This window comes from Epinephelus lanceolatus, chromosome 8 (genome assembly GCF_041903045.1).
Source record: "Epinephelus lanceolatus isolate andai-2023 chromosome 8, ASM4190304v1, whole genome shotgun sequence".
NCBI classification, from domain to species: domain Eukaryota; kingdom Metazoa; phylum Chordata; class Actinopteri; order Perciformes; family Serranidae; genus Epinephelus; species Epinephelus lanceolatus.
The window spans coordinates 6308993-6326778 of NC_135741.1; the positions used below are offsets into that span (position 1 = coordinate 6308993).

Here is a 17786-nt window from a genome sequence, read left to right on the forward strand (position 1 = left end):
TTTGGCATGTTACTGCCATCTGTAGATCAAGGGCACAGTGTGACACCATTAGTAGGACTTTGTAACGCATCATCTGCCTGCACGCGTGTGAACATGCATGAGATAAAATGGTGATCCATTCATAGCAAAAGGTGAAAAACTCCACAGTGAACCTTTCAGTAAAGCTGTTTAAAAACATTTACTGCCTTCAGTTTGACTCAACCTGAGAAAAAAGTCTGGTACTTAATAAAATGAGTACAGTATATTCTCAGGTTTGATGAATAACATGCACAACTCCAGGTGCAGAATGAGCCAAGCACAAATTATATTTTCCATGTCCATACAGCCGCGAGGGTCCACATGATGTAAAGTTCTTCATCTGCCACAAGGTTTGATGCACAATGTCCACGCACAGCCCAAAATGTATTTCCATGCAGACTGTACATGTGTGTACACAGCTGTCTATGCAGTAAAAAACACAACTCTGTTGGTGTCCACTGTCCATGTCGGTATTGTGGATTAAATCTGGCTGCCAAGTGAAATCATCATCATTTGATAGTCCAGATCTCTGTAAAACGATCGGGCCACAAAGCAGCACTTTCTATGTTTGAAAAATGTGTGACATAAAACCAATGGACCAATAATATCACTATGATCATAAATATTTCACATAGTCTAAAAATGTTCAGACACAGGTGTTGGATTCTTTCCAGAGCACATTAAAAAAAAAGTGAGAACATTCGAACACCACAGAGAAGTGATTATGTTCTCTATTACCCTGTAGGAATATTAGGAACCTGAAGAAGTCTGTGAAACTGAAGAGAATGTTGGAGTTGGGAGAACCGCAGCTGACGTGCACCTCCTCACAAACTACACACTGGGGCAACGGTGGTGATGGAGACACACATCACGGAAAACACAAAAACTGTGACTGGTCCCTTTGTGCTGCCTGTGCTTTGCTACACAATTTTCTGATGCAGGTGGAGATTGTTGAGAGTGACGGCAACATCAAACAAGTTAAGGAAAGACTCTCAGTACTCTTTTTCAGCAACACACATCTAGCAAAGCCCTTACGCTGCAGACCTTCTGTTCATACAAGTGTTGTTCTGCATGAATGAATGAACCCAATCACAGCAATTGCATGCGGTGCTATTCAGTAATGAGGCAAGGTGAAATGATATAAGTTACCAAATATAACTCTAATTACATACAGGGATCCCACACATTTTTAACAATGAATTTTCAAAACTCTCTCCAAGGGGCTGTACACATGCCTTGTTTTTTGCACTTTCAAATTCACTGTTTTCAATGTAGATGTGCGGCAGCCGCGCTCCAACACCAGACACCGTCACGGCGCTATCGCATTTCCAAGCACTTACTTTTTCAGGGCGCAATGGCTGTGCTTTCAGATAAACCGAGCTCAAATTTTGGAATGCAGCAGCACACACCGCATGTCATGTGACAAGGACCAATCAATCACAGTCAACAGATATCTTTCCCTTCTTCCGTAAATATCAGTCTGTGGTAAACATGGAACAGCTGATCATTTTGGTGCAGGGTTGTCAGAGCTTTACATCTTTCCCACAGAAATTAGGCCTACATACTTATAAGCAGCACCTGGATGATGCGATTTCAGGTAAACAGGCTATACGTTGCTTGTTAAGGTTGCTTAGCAACCTCAGACGCAACCTGGTGCTGCACTCTAGAAAGCTGGCTCAAAAAAGGCACAAAAGTACCGCCCAACACCTGACCTAACATTTTCCAGGTGGTTAATGACCCGGCATGTGTACGGCCCTTAACTTTTCCACGATATTTCACCCCATTTCCATGACATTACTTAAGTAGTTTAAAATGGGTAGGCCTATTAAGCAATATAGCCAAAAAAGATCCTTGTATCCTAGTAGATGCCACTGAAATCTGAAGTGTGTTTGGATTTTAATTTTGACAAGTATGCATGTATTTATTTCTTGTTAAACAAAGCTCTGTTTCCCACCCAAACTGACATTAGTTATCCTTCAGCAATCTTATCTGCCTCAGATCTCGTGAAAGCCTTGGTTAACCAACAACAAGACAGGGTTTCTGACATTTCCTGTTCCTCTCCTAATGTGGTGTTTCTCTCCCCCAAAAAGGGGTGCGGCAATGACGCATTGCTGGCTCTGGTCTACGTGTGCTACGTGATACAAGTGATGTTTCAACTGGTCACAAAGGAACTCCAGGAACTGGGATAACACATCACTGTGCATGTGGATCCTTAACTTCCTGACAGACAGACACCAAGGTGGTGAGAGCGGGCGGACACAATGCTTCCACCCTCATCCTTCACACTGGAGCACCCAGGGCTGCAATTTGAGACCCCTGCTGTACTCCCTGTACGCACATGACTGTGTGGCCACTTCAGACTCCAGCACCATCATCAAGTTTGCTGACAACACAGCTGTGGTGGGCCTGATCACAGATGGCAATGAAAAGGCCTATCACAAATACGTAGAGGACTTGACCCACTGGCCTCAGGAGAACAACCTACTCCTGAACGTAAGCAAAACTAAGGAGATGATAGTGGACCTTAGGAGGAAGCAGTTAAGGAACCATGCACCCCCTAATATTGACAGGGCCTCAGTGGACAGGGTGGATAGCTCCAAATTGTACCACATGATACTGTTGATGTTTCAACGGTCAGTGCAGCATTAGACTTTAAATTAGTAATACAAGGAATGTATATTGCACAACATTAGACATGTTTTGGGATATTTATGAACATAACGATTTGTATTCAAAATTTTCCAAACAAACATTCTGTTAATTACAAACCATTTCCAATCCTAGAAAACACTTTCTCTAATCTTATAACTTTTCCAGGAATTTCATGGCCGTGAGAAACCCGTATATATGTATGTGTGTAGCTCATCATCACCCGATATCACAATTATGACAAATGTTAACACAGTTACTGATGCACCCTGGTGTACAATACAAGCATCTAGTGTTACAGTGTGAAATCTGACGCCCGACTATAAATCAAGGTGGGACTCCAGTACTCTATGGTCGACTATAAATCAGGCTTTACTCCAGTCATCATGTGTGACGCAGGCCTGCAAAACCAGCCAGCCAGCCTCCACTCAGTCAGTCCACTAACTTTCTTTGGATTAAGTTATTCGTAGTTTCCTCCTTTCTCACGCTGCTCAGTTCAAGAGAACTGGGGGCAACCATGATGGTGCCACTGCTCGGCCTGGGAGGCTGCAACCATAACAACTTGATGGGAAAGTTGTGAACTTTCATCCAAGAGCAGTGTCATGTTGGGATTCTTGACTATTGTTCCCAGAGGAAGGAAGGAAGGAAGCAGGCAACCTTAGTGGGGCGTTGGTACTACAGCTGGCTCTGGCAATTGGAAAAGGTACAACGAGGAACGGAGCAATGATTATTATGATGACTATTACTCAACAATGATTGACATGGTTAAAACTCTCGTAAAGGAAATGCTCAGGAGAGGATACTGCAGTGTGGAGCCAAGTTTAAAAAAACTTTTGTGCACCTCTACAGCACAAAAATGTGTGTCAGAGAGTAAGATGCATACATCTAGAGGAGTTTTAATCTCTGTATGGTTTGAGGGAGGAGAGAGGGGGAGGGAGGGAACGTGAGATATGGGCTGTGAGGGAGTACCAGTACACTTGGGAAAACTGATAACTGCAGACTCAGGTGCTGTCCATTTACTTGTCGGCCCACTCATCCGCAGCTGAGGGGATTAAGTTGGTGGGCACAGCGACTGCTGTGACAACAGGAGGCAGAGGATTGGAGGCTCGTGTTCTCACTGAGCCGCACGTACGCAGTGGAAAGCCAGCCAAATGTCTCCTCTCCAGAAAAACAGTAGAGCAGGGATCAGGAGCATGGTGGCATGTGGATTTTTATCAAACACGTGATGTTTGCCTAAGACACCTTCAGATGACAGACATGACAAAAAGACAGTAAATCTGTCAATGCATGCACAATGAGGTAATCTCACACACATCAAGAAGCCAGATCATTTGTAAAGGAACATTTAATTTATTGGTGTCCAACAAAAGCCTTGAAAACTAAAGCCAACAGATCAATCAAATCTTTCGGTACAGTGTGTTCATGGTTTGAGTTTTCAGAGGAGCTCAGGTCTGTTAATGTCATGTGATCAAAATTATTTTCTTTTCTCTATCACAAGGTCCAGCATGAAGAATTTAGGGGATATCTGCAGAAATGTACTACAATACAACAAGTATGTTTTCTGTGGTGTATACTCCCCTGAAAATAAGAATCATGTTTTCGTTACCTTAGAGTGAGCTGTTTATATCTACACAGGGCACAGATCCTTATCTCAGGAGACTGCCATGTTGCAACGCCATGTTTCAACAGTAGCCCAGAACGAACAAACAAAACACTGGCTCCAGATTGGGCTATTCGCGTTTTCGCGTAGGCCACTGTAGTTTGCAACCCCTCCATTACAATTCAGAAAAACTGTTTACTGGTTTAAATCAGCTGATACGTTTGTTTTTGACAGGAAGACAACTCTGCAGATAATGTGGCTTCTGGTAAAAACCTCCTGAACATCTGGATCTTATGTTATCAGAGAAAAAGGTTGAGCAAATATTGCTAGGCTAACAGCCTTTCTCTGGCATGCTAAACAGCATCAGATAAACACTGACTTGTATTGTGAAACTAGCTTTTCAGTGTTTTTCCAGTTTTAATCACCTGGTCCATCTTGGAGAGGAAGAGACCTCTGCTGATAATTCAGCTCCCGGTACAAACCTCCTGAACTATGAATACTGAAGTAAATTCTTACCAGGAGCAGTCCTCATCGCTAGATACCACCCTGAATCTTCCACACTGGACCTTTAAAAGAGTAAATGATTTAAAAAAGCACTGCCGTCACACCCAGCCATGAGGTACTGTTGCACTATAGTACACCATTTAAAGGTCAAATTTTTGAGGCTCTCAGATTGTATTAAGTGCTGAGTGTCTGATGCACAGGCAGCACTTTGTAAATAAATATTATATATATATATATATATATATATATATATATATATATATATATATATATATATATATATATATATATATATATATATACAGTACAGGCCAAAAGTTTGGACACACCTTCTCATTCAATGCGTTTTCTTTATTTTCATGACTATTTACATTGTAGATTCTCACTGAAGGCATCAAAACTATGAATGAACACATGTGGAGTTATGTACTTAACAAAAAAAGGTGAAATAACTGAAAACATGTTTTATATTCTAGTTTCTTCAAAATAGCCACCCTTTGCTCTGATTACTGCTTTGCACACTCTTGGCATTCTCTCCATGAGCTTCAAGAGGTAGTCACCTGAAATGGTTTTCCAACAGTCTTGAAGGAGTTCCCAGAGGTATTTAGCACTTGTTGGCCCCTTTGCCTTCACTCTGCGGTCCAGCTCACCCCAAACCATCTCGATTGGGTTCAGGTCCGGTGACTGTGGAGGCCAGGTCATCTGCCGCAGCACTCCATCACTCTCCTTCTTGGTCAAATAGCCCTTACACAGCCTGGAGGTGTGTTTGGGGTCATTGTCCTGTTGAAAAATAAATGATCGTCCAACTAAACGCAAACCGGATGGGATGGCATGTCGCTGCAGGATGCTGTGGTAGCCATGCTGGTTCAGTGTGCCTTCAATTTTGAATAAATCCCCAACAGTGTCACCAGCAAAACACCCCCACACCATCACACCTCCTCCTCCATGCTTCACAGTGGGAACCAGGCATGTGGAATCCATCCGTTCACCTTTTCTGCATCTCACAAAGACACGGCGGTTGGAACCAAAGATCTCAAATTTGGACTCATCAGACCAAAGCACAGATTTCCACTGGTCTAATGTCCATTCCTTGTGTTTCTTGGCCCAAACAAATCTCTTCTGCTTGTTGCCTCTCCTTAGCAGTGGTTTCCTAGCAGCTATTTGACCATGAAGGCCTGATTGGCGCAGTCTCCTCTTAACAGTTGTTCTAGAGATGGGTCTGCTGCTAGAACTCTGTGTGGCATTCATCTGGTCTCTGATCTGAGCTGCTGTTAACTTGCCATTTCTGAGGCTGGTGACTCGGATGAACTTATCCTCAGAAGCAGAGGTGACTCTTGGTCTTCCTTTCCTGGGTCGGTCCTCATGTGTGCCAGTTTCGTTGTAGCGCTTGATGGTTTTTGCGACTCCACTTGGGGACACATTTAAAGTTTTTGCAATTTTCCGGACTGACTGACCTTCATTTCTTAAAGTAATGATGGCCACTCGTTTTTCTTTAGTTAGCTGATTGGTTCTTGCCATAATATGAATTTTAACAGTTGTCCAATAGGGCTGTCGGCTGTGTATTAACCTGACTTCTGCACAACACAACTGATGGTCCCAACCCCATTGATAAAGCAAGAAATTCCACTAATTAACCCTGATAAGGCACACCTGTGAAGTGGAAACCATTTCAGGTGACTACCTCTTGAAGCTCATGGAGAGAATGCCAAGAGTGTGCAAAGCAGTAATCAGAGCAATGGGTGGCTATTTTGAAGAAACTAGAATATAAAACATGTTTTCAGTTATTTCACCTTTTTTTGTTAAGTACATAACTCCACATGTGTTCATTCATAGTTTTGATGCCTTCAGTGAGAATCTACAATGTAAATAGTCATGAAAATAAAGAAAACGCATTGAATGAGAAGGTGTGTCCAAACTTTTGGCCTGTACTGTATATATATATATATTAAGATTTCTGAAAGTATAAATCAGTACAAAATGTATAAATGTCATGTGTCACATTGTTAAAACCAGTGGTTCTCTGTATTTTGTAGCATACGACTCTCTGCTCTTAATTACCATCATTTTGCTACTGGGGCGGCGTCAGCAGTGATGCAGGCACTTAACCGGTCCGTTGTGGTGAAAAGGGAGCTTAGCCAGAAAGCGAAGCTCTCGATTTACCGGTCGATCTACGTTCCAACCCTCACCTATGGTCACGAGCTCTGGGTAGTGACTGAAAGAACGAGATCGCGAGTACAAGCGGCCGAAATAAGTTTCCTCCGCAGGGTGGCTGGGCTCAGCCTAAGAGATAGGGTGAGGAGCTCGGACATCCGGGAGGGACTCGGAGTAGAGCCGCTGCTCCTCCACATCGAGAGGAGCCAGTTGAGGTGGTTCGGGCACCTGGTAAGGATTAAGGATAGACCGATACATCGGCCGGCCGATATATCGGGCCGATATTTGAGTTTTTTACTTGTATCGGCATCGGCCGATATGCGTGTGGGTTCGCAAATTTATTTTTCCCTGGCATGATTTACAGACAGGCATCCACGGGCAGCTCTGTGTTGCCGGAAGACCCTGCAGCGCACATGCAGCGAATCCTACTGTGTACAGTAGTTGTTGTTTTATTTATGCTTCAGCTTAAATATTTGTTTATTTTATAAAGACATTACTGGAAGATTTAAGAGCACTGAACTCTTTTTTTTATTTGAATGTATGATAATAATAATAATAATATTCTACCTGTTGTACCTCAACTTTCCATCTTGTTTTAGTATTTTTTACTGTTCAGTAAATGTTTCTTATTTTAAACTTGAGACCTGTAATATTTGTTATCATTGTGTCATTTTTTTGATGTAAATTGAGGGAGCAAAAGCAGTATCGGCCCCAAATATCGGCTCAAGAAAATCGGCAGTCCATAATCGGTCATCGGCTAAGGGTGATGGAAAAAAATCGGTATCGGCATCGGCCCTAAAAAATCCATATCGGTCTATCCCTAGTAAGGATGCCTTCCAGACGCCTCCCTTGGGAGGTGTTTCGGGCATGTTCAACCGGAAGGAGACCTCGGGGCCGCCCCAGGACACGCTGGAGGGATTACATCGCCCGGCTGGCCTGGGAACGCCTCGGGGTTCCTTCGGAAGAGCTGACGGAAGTGGCTGGGGAGAGGACTGTCTGGGCTTCTTTGCTGAGGCTGCTGCCCCCGCGACCCGGACCCGGATAAGCGGAGGACGACAAGTACGAGCATGTTACTAAACAGAGTCTATCTTAACACCGAGTGTGATGTCACACTGCAGAGAGCTAAACCTTTGTTTGAACTGGTGTTGCCATTTAGGAAAGTTAATAAATTGAGAATATTTGCTACAAGTTCATGTTTACATTTTGCAAAATGACGCACCTGCTTTCATCACATATCAAGCTGTCAGTGAAGCTCTTTATAGGCAGTACAGAGCCAACAAGGGCACAGCCATCAAATTAAAATCCAATCCATTTACTTCAGTTTTCCCACTCAAGTAGAACCATGAGGGCAGAATATTCATTACCCTGAACAAATGGCCTTCAGATGAGTGATTAAAAAGTTGAAAAGGAACAAAGAGCACAGCAAAATACAGGACGATCAAAATGAAATAAGGAATGAAAACAGTAAACTCCCTGTAAAAGTACAAAGTTTCTTTTTAAACCAACTTTATCAGAGCAGTTTCAAGGACAACCAAGATTCAATAGCAAGAAATAGAAAGAGAGAGTTATAAAACAGATAAACATATGAGTAGATAGAATAGAAGCAAGAGGGGGGGAATATTTGGCAAGGTAGGTGTGATGACAGTGGGCAGAAATCTAGGATCAGATACCCACCTATCTAAACAGGAGTGGCCACCCCCCCTACTGTAATGTAAGCAGTTCACAAAGGCAAAGTCTTAGCTGCAGACAAGTCACTACCATCACCATTGTGCTCTTTGCATTCTGCGGCTTTGCACTCCTCGGAACTGCCTCATCAAAAGCATACCAGTCAGAAAAGTCATTTATCTTGCAGCAATCTTTTCCGTCACCCTGCTCTTTAACAATCAGCAAGGATAGCTATCATCCGGAACAGTTATTATCTACACTTATCAAACAACAACGTGTAAAAACTATTTCCCTGTTTTGACCAAATGTTCACGAGGTGTCGTTGGGTGAAACAAACAATCAAGCAGCCACAGAGGTGTAATTCGTCTGTGGCAACCAAACGATAGATCTGTAAATCATCGGAAACCACCAAGACTGGAAATATCTCTTGCGTAGCCGCACATGTGAGAAAGGAGGAAAAATATTTCCATGCCCTTTAAAATATAGCTCAGAGCTATGGGCTCGAGAAGAAGGAGAAAACTGCCACTGACATCCATAAGAGGAGAGGACACAAGGATACAGTGAAGGAGAGGAAACAAGGACACAGGAGAGGACAGGTGAGAGACAAAGATATACAAGAGGAGACGGCAGGAAGCAAGGACAGAGGAGATAAGAGAAAGACAATGGAGGAGAGGAGAGGAGAGGAGAAACAAGGTGAAAGGAAAGGATAGAGGAGAGTAGAGCAGGAGAAGAGACTCAAGGATACAGTAGAAGACACAAGGGAAGAGAAGAAAAGATCAGAAGAGGAGACAAGGATAGAGGAGAAGACAAAGGGGAAGGGGAGAGGAACAAGAAGGAAAGGAGCGGAAACAAAGAGAGAAAAGGAGACAGAGGAAAGGAGGAGAAATAAAATAAGAGGGGCAGAAACAAGCACAGAGGAGTGAAAGAAAGGAGAGGAGACAAGGATAGATGAGAGGAGAAGAAAAGATGAGATGAAGATAGCGGAGAGGAGAGGAGAGGAGAGGAATGGAAACAAAAAGAGGAGAGGAGATAGAGGTAGAGGAGAGGAAACAAGGGGTGAGGAGAGGAGCAAGAGTGAAAGAAGAGAAAACAAGGAGAGAAAAGAAGACCAAGGAAAGGAGGAGAAAGGAAGAGAAATAAAAAGAGAGGATAGAGGAGAGAAAGAGAAGAGTAGACAAGGATAGAGGAGAGGAGAAGAAAAGATTGAAGAGGAAAGGCGACAAGGATAGATGAGAGGAGGTGAAACAAGCATAGAGGAGATGAGATGAAGATAGAGGAGAGGAGAAGAGAGGAATGGAAACAAAAAGAGGAGAGGTGAAAGAGGTAGAGGAAAGGAAACAGGGATAGAGGAGAAGAAAAAAGAAAGAGAAAGAAAGGAGAGGAGACAAGGACAGCTGAGAGGAGAAGGAAAAAAGAAGAGAGAATGATAGAAGAGAGGAGCTAAGGATAGAGGAGATGAAGATAGAGGGGAGGAGAAGAGAGGAAAGGAGACAAGAAAAGGAGAGATGACAAAGATAGAAGAGGAAAAACACGGACAGGAGGGAGAAGAGAAAACAAGGAAAAGAGAGGAGGGAAAAGAGGAAGATAAAAGAGAAGAAGAAACAAGGATAGAGGAGAGGAGAGGAGAGGAGGAAAAATGAGTGAAGGATAAAAGAGAGGAGGAGGGGAAAGGAAAGGAGGAGAGAGGAAGAGAGGAGCAGAAACAAGGATAGAGGAGAAAAAGACGCAAAGAAACAAAGAACAAAGAGAGGAGAAAAGAGTAGAGAAAGATAAAGAGGAGGCGAAGAAACAAGGACAGATGCGAGGAGAAGAAAGAAGAGGAGGGGAAACAGGTTAAAAGAGGAGAGGAAACAAGGAGAGCAGAGGTGATTAGAATAGAAGAGGAGAAACCAGGAGAGAAAATAGTAGAAGATAGGAGAGGAAACACGGAGAGGAGAGAAGGTTCCTGTGCTCACAAGTAGACACTTGGAAAAGTTGAGACAGTTTCTGGTTAAAACCACACAATGAAATGAATTAGAAGTCAAAACCAACACAGAGATTAAGTGAGACCACCTTGTGGCTGACATAATGTTCTCCCCTCAAAGCATAATCTTACCTCATACTAATTCTGCTACTTAAACATTTTCTGCCTTCAAAACAAACCTCGTCTTTCCCTTCACTTCTCCCCCTCCTCCCATCTTTTAATTTCCTCCGCCGCACTTTCCTTTTATTTCTCTTGTTGCTCGACAAACTTTCTCTGTCTTTCCAGGAAGCAGCAACTGTTTCTGTTGTCCCACACCCTTCCCCGTCTTCAGTGTCCTCACTAAATCCTTGCACTTGTCAAAACTTGACAGCCTTATCAGTCTGAGTATATCGCCCGCCTAACCCCTCACAATGATGACTACATCGTGGATCTAAAGGGCTAATGGTAGCAGGAGAGAAAAGCAAAAAGAAAAGGAGAGGAAAGAAAAAAGAAAGCACTGCTGGACTGCTGAGCGGACCATGCAGCCCGGCACCCCAGCTGTGAAAACCTCCAACCACATGAGAAAGAGTAAAAGATTCCTTAGAGTCCCGTTACTCCACTTATTGAATTTTTACAACCTGGTGGACTGCCAGGCACTTGGCTCCACCAACACGTTTCGTGCCATTGCCACTCCTCGGTCCAGAAAAACAGAAGGGAGAGACAGACAGAAAGACAGAGCAAGACAGCTGGTTGAATCATCCCTCTCACCCACGGCTCTCTGCTTTTATGACCTCTGTCTGCTTTCAGAGAAGATGACGGTCTCTGTGCTGTATGTGTGGCAGACGATCATGTACCACCGCCGAAAGACATGTTAATCACGTAACCACATACGGGACCCACACACAGCCGGGCCTCCATTTCTCCTGTGTCAATGAGAGACCTGCCTGTAGTCTTGTGGTTTTGAAATTGGAGGAGGGGGGCGACGAGAGCTCACACCTTCACGCAGAACAAAGGTGCTACAGTTTCACTACTGTAAAGTGGTGGGAATACCGCATTGTGATATGGCTGATGATGACACAGTTGCTGCCAACAATGAATTCCATTCAAGTGGCTCACAACAGCTACTTGAATCATAGTTGAGTGTGCGTCTGAGAAAACAGCCCTGAACATGAACTCTAACCCTCTAACCCTTTAACACCGTGACCAACACAACCAAATATTCAGCAGGGTTCAAAGTACAGGGGATCAACTGTGGGGGGAGTATTGCCAAGTAAAACTTAACTTAGTAGATGATACAGATGTTGACAAAGTTTTCCTTCGGGGACATTATTTGCAGCTGAAACAGGTTGCAATATATTTTATTGCAATACTCAGCATATTGCAACACGTTTCAAATCGCAATAATATTGTATCGTGACTGAAGCATCATGATAAAATCGTACCGTAGAGCGTCTGGTGATTCCCACCCAAAGGAGCTGCATGGAGCTACGGGAAGCTCAGCCCCCCAGAAAGCCATTTTTTTGAGAATCTAGGTAGAGTTAAAATATCATCATTTTTGGTGCCACTGGTTTTTTTTCTTCACAAATTACATTTTCCGTTATAATTAGGATCCTGAATCACATAACAAGCTACAAGTAAAACACTTCTCAACCTGTGTGTTTATAAGCAAATAACATTTGAGCCTTTGCTAAGTCCCACCCTGAGATGCAGACTGGCCAATCATAATGTAGCATCGGGCTGACTCAGACCAGGGTCCAACAACAACACAGCCATGCTCCATTGACTCTAATGCAATCATTTCAGATTTCCTTCATTTTCAGGCTGGTTTTGTGGATTTGGAGCGAAATGTGGTGCCTGGGGCACGTCGTGTATTAATAGCCCTTTTTTTGATAGGAATTGTGCAAATCTGCAGGAAAGCCCAATCAGCCTTTTTTCAGCATTGGCAGTATAAAATCAAAATCGGGGAGTGCAGCAAAATGCCACCTACCTAATTTGGTTTATACAGAATGTGTCTTTTTCGGGGCAATGGGGGGCGTGAGCAAGTAACAAAATGTGTAGCTCAGCGTGTGACATAAACAGTGATGTGGGAGGGAAGCCTCGGCTAGTCAGGTGGCGCTAGTCAGGTGGAGATTCTCTCATAAGTCGGCCCGTTCTTCACCGTCCCCGTCATCTGACGGTTAATGGCCTCTTTGTTTGTGAGGACAAGGAGGGTGTGCAATTCCTTGTCTCCCCAGTTGCTCATCTTTACAGTGCCTGTCAGGTGTGTGTTTCCCTCTTACTACCAGCTGCTCATTCCTGCTATCAGCTGTTTCCTGTTTATCCACTGCCAGTGGGTCGCACATGCGGCGTCCTCAACAGCTCCTCCCACAAGTCTTCAATAGTCCCTCCTGTTGCGGAAGCCCGCCTCGTTCTGTTTAACCTAAAAGGGTTCTGCCAATATGACTACCCTACAAGGCGGAAAATTGGGCGCCTCGGATCAACTCGCCATTCCGCCTCTGTGTGTCTAAACGCTCGCAGCTAGCCAGCAAAACGGCCCAACATTCGTGGAAAATCTGGCAGTGTAAAAGGGGCTCATGATACTCGTTACCTGGAGAAGTTGGAAAAAGATATATGTTTCTTCCCTGTTCCAAAGTCAAAATCAATCCCTGAAAAGTGTAGGGTTAGCTAGCTAGCTACTGAAGATATAGCCTACTGAATGTATACACATGCTGCTTTTGCTTTTTAATGATTATAACAGTGAAACAAAGACCGACCCTGCTGTACAGGAACCAGTGAAGGGAAGCAGGGAAACTTTGTGATATTCAACCAGCTGTGTGTCATCACATTGCACGCAGATGAACGTTGTTTGACTCCCCCCGGAGATCCCTGCCCATCTGGCGGCGGAGGTCCAGGTGCTGGCAGTGGCACGGGCACAAAGCCAAACACCGTTCATCTGCACACACTGCGATGCCACACAGCTGGTTCAATATCAGCAAAGTTTCCCTTTATATTCATTGTCTTCTGTGGCGATCAGCAGTGATGTGGTGGTTCACTTTTACACTGTGATCTGTAGCCTATAGTTCGGCTTTAGCTTCTAACTATCTTTGTCTGTTGTTGCTGCTGAGTCAGTTTGACATCCTGGATATATACTTCAAGTGCATTTTTTATGGATATAATAGGTGGGAATGTGTCAATTGGTCTGACCAAAAAACTTTCCCAAAACTTTGGCAGCACAGTTTTTGCCCTTGGAGCAGTCTATAACAGGGTGCATAATTTCTAAAAGTATTCAAGTAGCATGACCACATTTTATAAAAAGACACAAAAACAGACACCATTTTGCCATGTCCCTTTGATAATTCATGGACTGGTTGTTGTTGGGTGGCATCACTGTATATGCGACATTTTTTTTTAAATCGAATCAAATAACAGGTGACGATTCTGGCCTGTTGAACAAAGTAACACACACCACTGCCTGTACGCTATTAGTGGTATTAGGATTTTTATTGTTTCTCGGCAGACAAAAATTTTAAGAAAAACACAATTAAAACAGCAACAGTGAATCACTTTTCTGTTTCTTTGTCCCACTAAGCTAAATATCCTCTATGTGAAGTGAAATGCTCTTAGGTAGGCACATTTATATCTATACACAAGCACGTGTACAGTAACCTCCCACCCCTGAAGAATGGGGCTCCTCGGGAAGCCACATTTGAACCAGAGTCCTGTACGGTTCTGATCTTCAAGACTCAATCCCGACTTGGAAACGCAATGTACAATACCACACCTGCCTTAGTTCTGCAACCAGATCCAACCAGCAAAACTGTGTAACACTTGCCTCAGCCCTGGTACAGAGAAAGACCAAGAATCTATTAAAAGTGCTTTGAGCTAAATGGTATCATTCTAACATTTGGCAGCTTTGTTGTTTACTAAGTTCAGTTTAGATGTTAACATTTGCTAATTTGCACTAAACACAAAGTGTGACATCTATTGCATGTCTGTCCCATCCCAAAAGAGAGAACCTTCTCTGTTGTGGGGAGTTTTCCTTAAAGATAGAGGGTGTCATCTGCTGTTCAGACTGTAAAGCACCTTGAGGCATATTTGTGATTTGTAATATTGGGCCATATAAATAAAACTGTCTTGAAGTTATGGTGCAATCGGCCTTTGTTAATGGTATTAACAACACCTGTGCTTTTCCTACTGACAAGTCAAAATACTTGCTGTGAAAAGGCCTATGACAAAGACCTTTTAATAGTTAAAAGTAGCAGGACTTTCAATTATGCAAATTTTCCAGGCAAAACATTTTTTTAAATAAAGACTGACCCTGAACATTTGAGAAAACAAACTAGGGCACCAGAGTCATCCAGGTCTGTCAATGTATCTGTCAATGTCAATATATGACGCTCCCACCTGGTGTAGGAATCAGACTGATTTGCAGTTTGCACACTTTAATTATAAACCCTAAAGTCTTCACATTCTCTCATTCACTTTGTGAGAGAGAGCAGCAATAGCAGCTAACAGATAGTTTGCACTGAGATGGCTCTGAGAGATCACAATACAGAGAAGTAGATCACTGAGCCTTTCTTGCTTAAGCATTAAGTACAGTTGTCAACAAAGAGGGATTTGCTAAAGAACAGGCAGTTGAAGGATCTTGTAAGAGCACAAAACAAACACGGGAACTGGCAACAACCACGCAGAATTACAAGCAACAGAAAAGCCACACTGTAATCTGTCCTATTAAAAAGACATATGCCAGAGAAACACTGAATGTATGTGATGTGTTTCTTTTCACATACACTGTCTCTGTGTTCACAAAACAAGGAAGGCAACCAACCACTTATATACCAGTATGCTATACCATTGTGTTCAATATTTCTGTGCTTAAAGGATTAATAGACTGCTCATTTAGTAAACTGAGAAATTCTATAGATTATATACTGTATGGAGCCTTGATCTTAAAGTGGTACAGCCTCAAACAAGAGGAAGACTGGTTTGCTTTTCTGTCTCATATGAATGAATGGTTGTCTGGCTCCGATAATGCAATTGTTATTTTCACATTTTACAGTCTAAATCATAGTTGCTCAAAGTGAGGCATGGCCCAGAACCATTTTGTGCAGCCCCTGGACGTGACCTGAAAAGCGTGCATTATATTTAATCATCCAAGGTCCATTTCAATAGCTTGCATTGAGTTATCTACTCAGCGAGCTCTGGGCGGGCGTAACATGATGACTGCACCGTAGGAGTCAGAAAGTAAACAGCCAAGATGGCAGCTGCTGAAGGACCGCGTCCATTCAATTTAGCTTTGGAAGAAACACTAAGCCAACTACACTTTTTCCTTGAGAGAGGAACTGAAGACTGCCCTAGAAGCCTTCATTTCCAGGAAGGAAGTTTTTGCCTATGGGATACGGCAAAAGCGTAATATATCAGTTAGCCCCACTGGTCAAAACACACAATATAATTACTCAATCTTATTTCATTTATAACGCTACAACCATTTCATTGTATATTGTATATATTTCAGATTGTCTATTTTACTATTTTATTATTCATTTTATTTTATTTTATTGTCTACTTTAATATTTTATTTTATTTATTTCATTGTCTATTTTAGTATCTTATTTATATCTTCATCTTTATCTGCTGTTTCCATTCATGCCGTATTTCTATTTCTACTTTGCACGGAGCATTGGAACAAAAACAATTTCCCCCCGGGGATTAATAAAGTATTCTGAATCTGAATCTGAATCTGGTCGGCAAACAAATGGAAAAACCTTGTTTTTTGCTCTGATTGGCTATTGTGCTATCCACTTGCGTGCGGTGGCATTTAATATGCCTCAGTTAGTGCCACCCCTTGGGTAGGAAGGGTGTATGTATCGGTGAGGGCCAGACTCAAAATCTCTCTAGATTTGAGTCTGGATTTCCAGGCTAAGGGCTGTTGGCTAAAGTTAGAGCAATTTTGGTAGTCAAGTTGACAGTTTAACATAGAAGTGGTATTTGTCCATTTTCCAGTGCATCTCTCAATCACATGCTGGCTCCCACAATTGGCACTCAGTCGTCAAACTTTGAGAACTCCTGGTCTAGATTATCTTTTTTTTTTTTTTTTAAATTCAACAGATGCGGGGGTCATATCACAGTCAGAATTTTCTAAGTTGACTTGCAGTCGACAAATCTGGTGGGGTGGATGTTTTTCCTTCAACCTACAATGTATTATTCATGGCCTCCACTAGGGCTGGTTACTTGATACCTTTATGGTATCAACCGAAATAACCCAGTATCAAATAGTACCAAACTACACCACTCAAACAACACCTGCATTTGATCCATTTTGTACCTAGATCTGAAAAAATAACAGTGTAATAATGGTTTTGCTCCCAGACAAACAGCACAGGCAATCTTCCATTTAATGCAACATGTGATTGGCCCACTACCGCAGCAGCTACAATGCATACAGTCTTGACATTTCAGTGTGCAGACTTGCCACCAAAATGTCTGACAGTATGACTATGCTACACGTCTATGGTATTTGGTGGCATTTTACGCAACTTAATGATTTCATCCAGATGATGGATATTGAAAAAAGTCTGTACATAAAGACGGACAACATGACAGTTCCCCAAAAGTGAAGCTGAAACATCTCAAACGCCTCCTGGTGGCTAGCTGCAGTATAGTATAGTATTCCACTTGATACGTGGAAATTGCAACTGGGCAAACTGACTCCGAAAGACATCATCAGAGCAACATGGCAACGGCCATATGCGGGATATTTTAGCTTCACTTCTGTACAGTGGGGGTGAGTGGAGACATGTCATCCATCTTCATATACAGTCTATGGTATGGAATAAAAAAATAAAGAATCAGATTAAGTATTCTATTTATACAGTTGTTACAAAAAGTGAATCACACTGGACGGCAGTGGAGGGGATTGTACCAGCGTTTGGTTCAAATGTAGTTTAGCTGACTTTGTTAACATTCAGAGTGGCAAACAGAAACTAGTCATGCTGCCTTTTCATTATCCTTCTCTGGTTCCATCACAATAAGTTTTGTAGTTAGGTAATTTTGAGACAAGGCTGAGTTTACAGCAGTGCAATACTCTTATCCTGGGTTGCGCTGTGTACAATGACTCAGCTTAGAAAAAAAGTGCAATGATGAGACAAAATGAGATTAAACGACGCACACGACGATCCCAGTCATAGACGTTTAGGGGGCAGCCCTAACAGATTAATTGATTATTAAAGTAGCTGTAGCTGCAGTCCTACCTGGAACTGTATCTAACCATAAGCCTGC

At 42.7% G+C, this 17786-nt stretch overlaps 1 protein-coding gene across 1 annotated transcript in view; it reads right to left on the minus strand.

The window, feature by feature from the left end:
- The window catches only part of spryd3 (SPRY domain containing 3), an 84720-nt gene that overhangs the window by 55210 nt on the left and 11724 nt on the right, over positions 1-17786 (minus strand). The gene's annotated exons all lie outside the window — the stretch shown is intronic.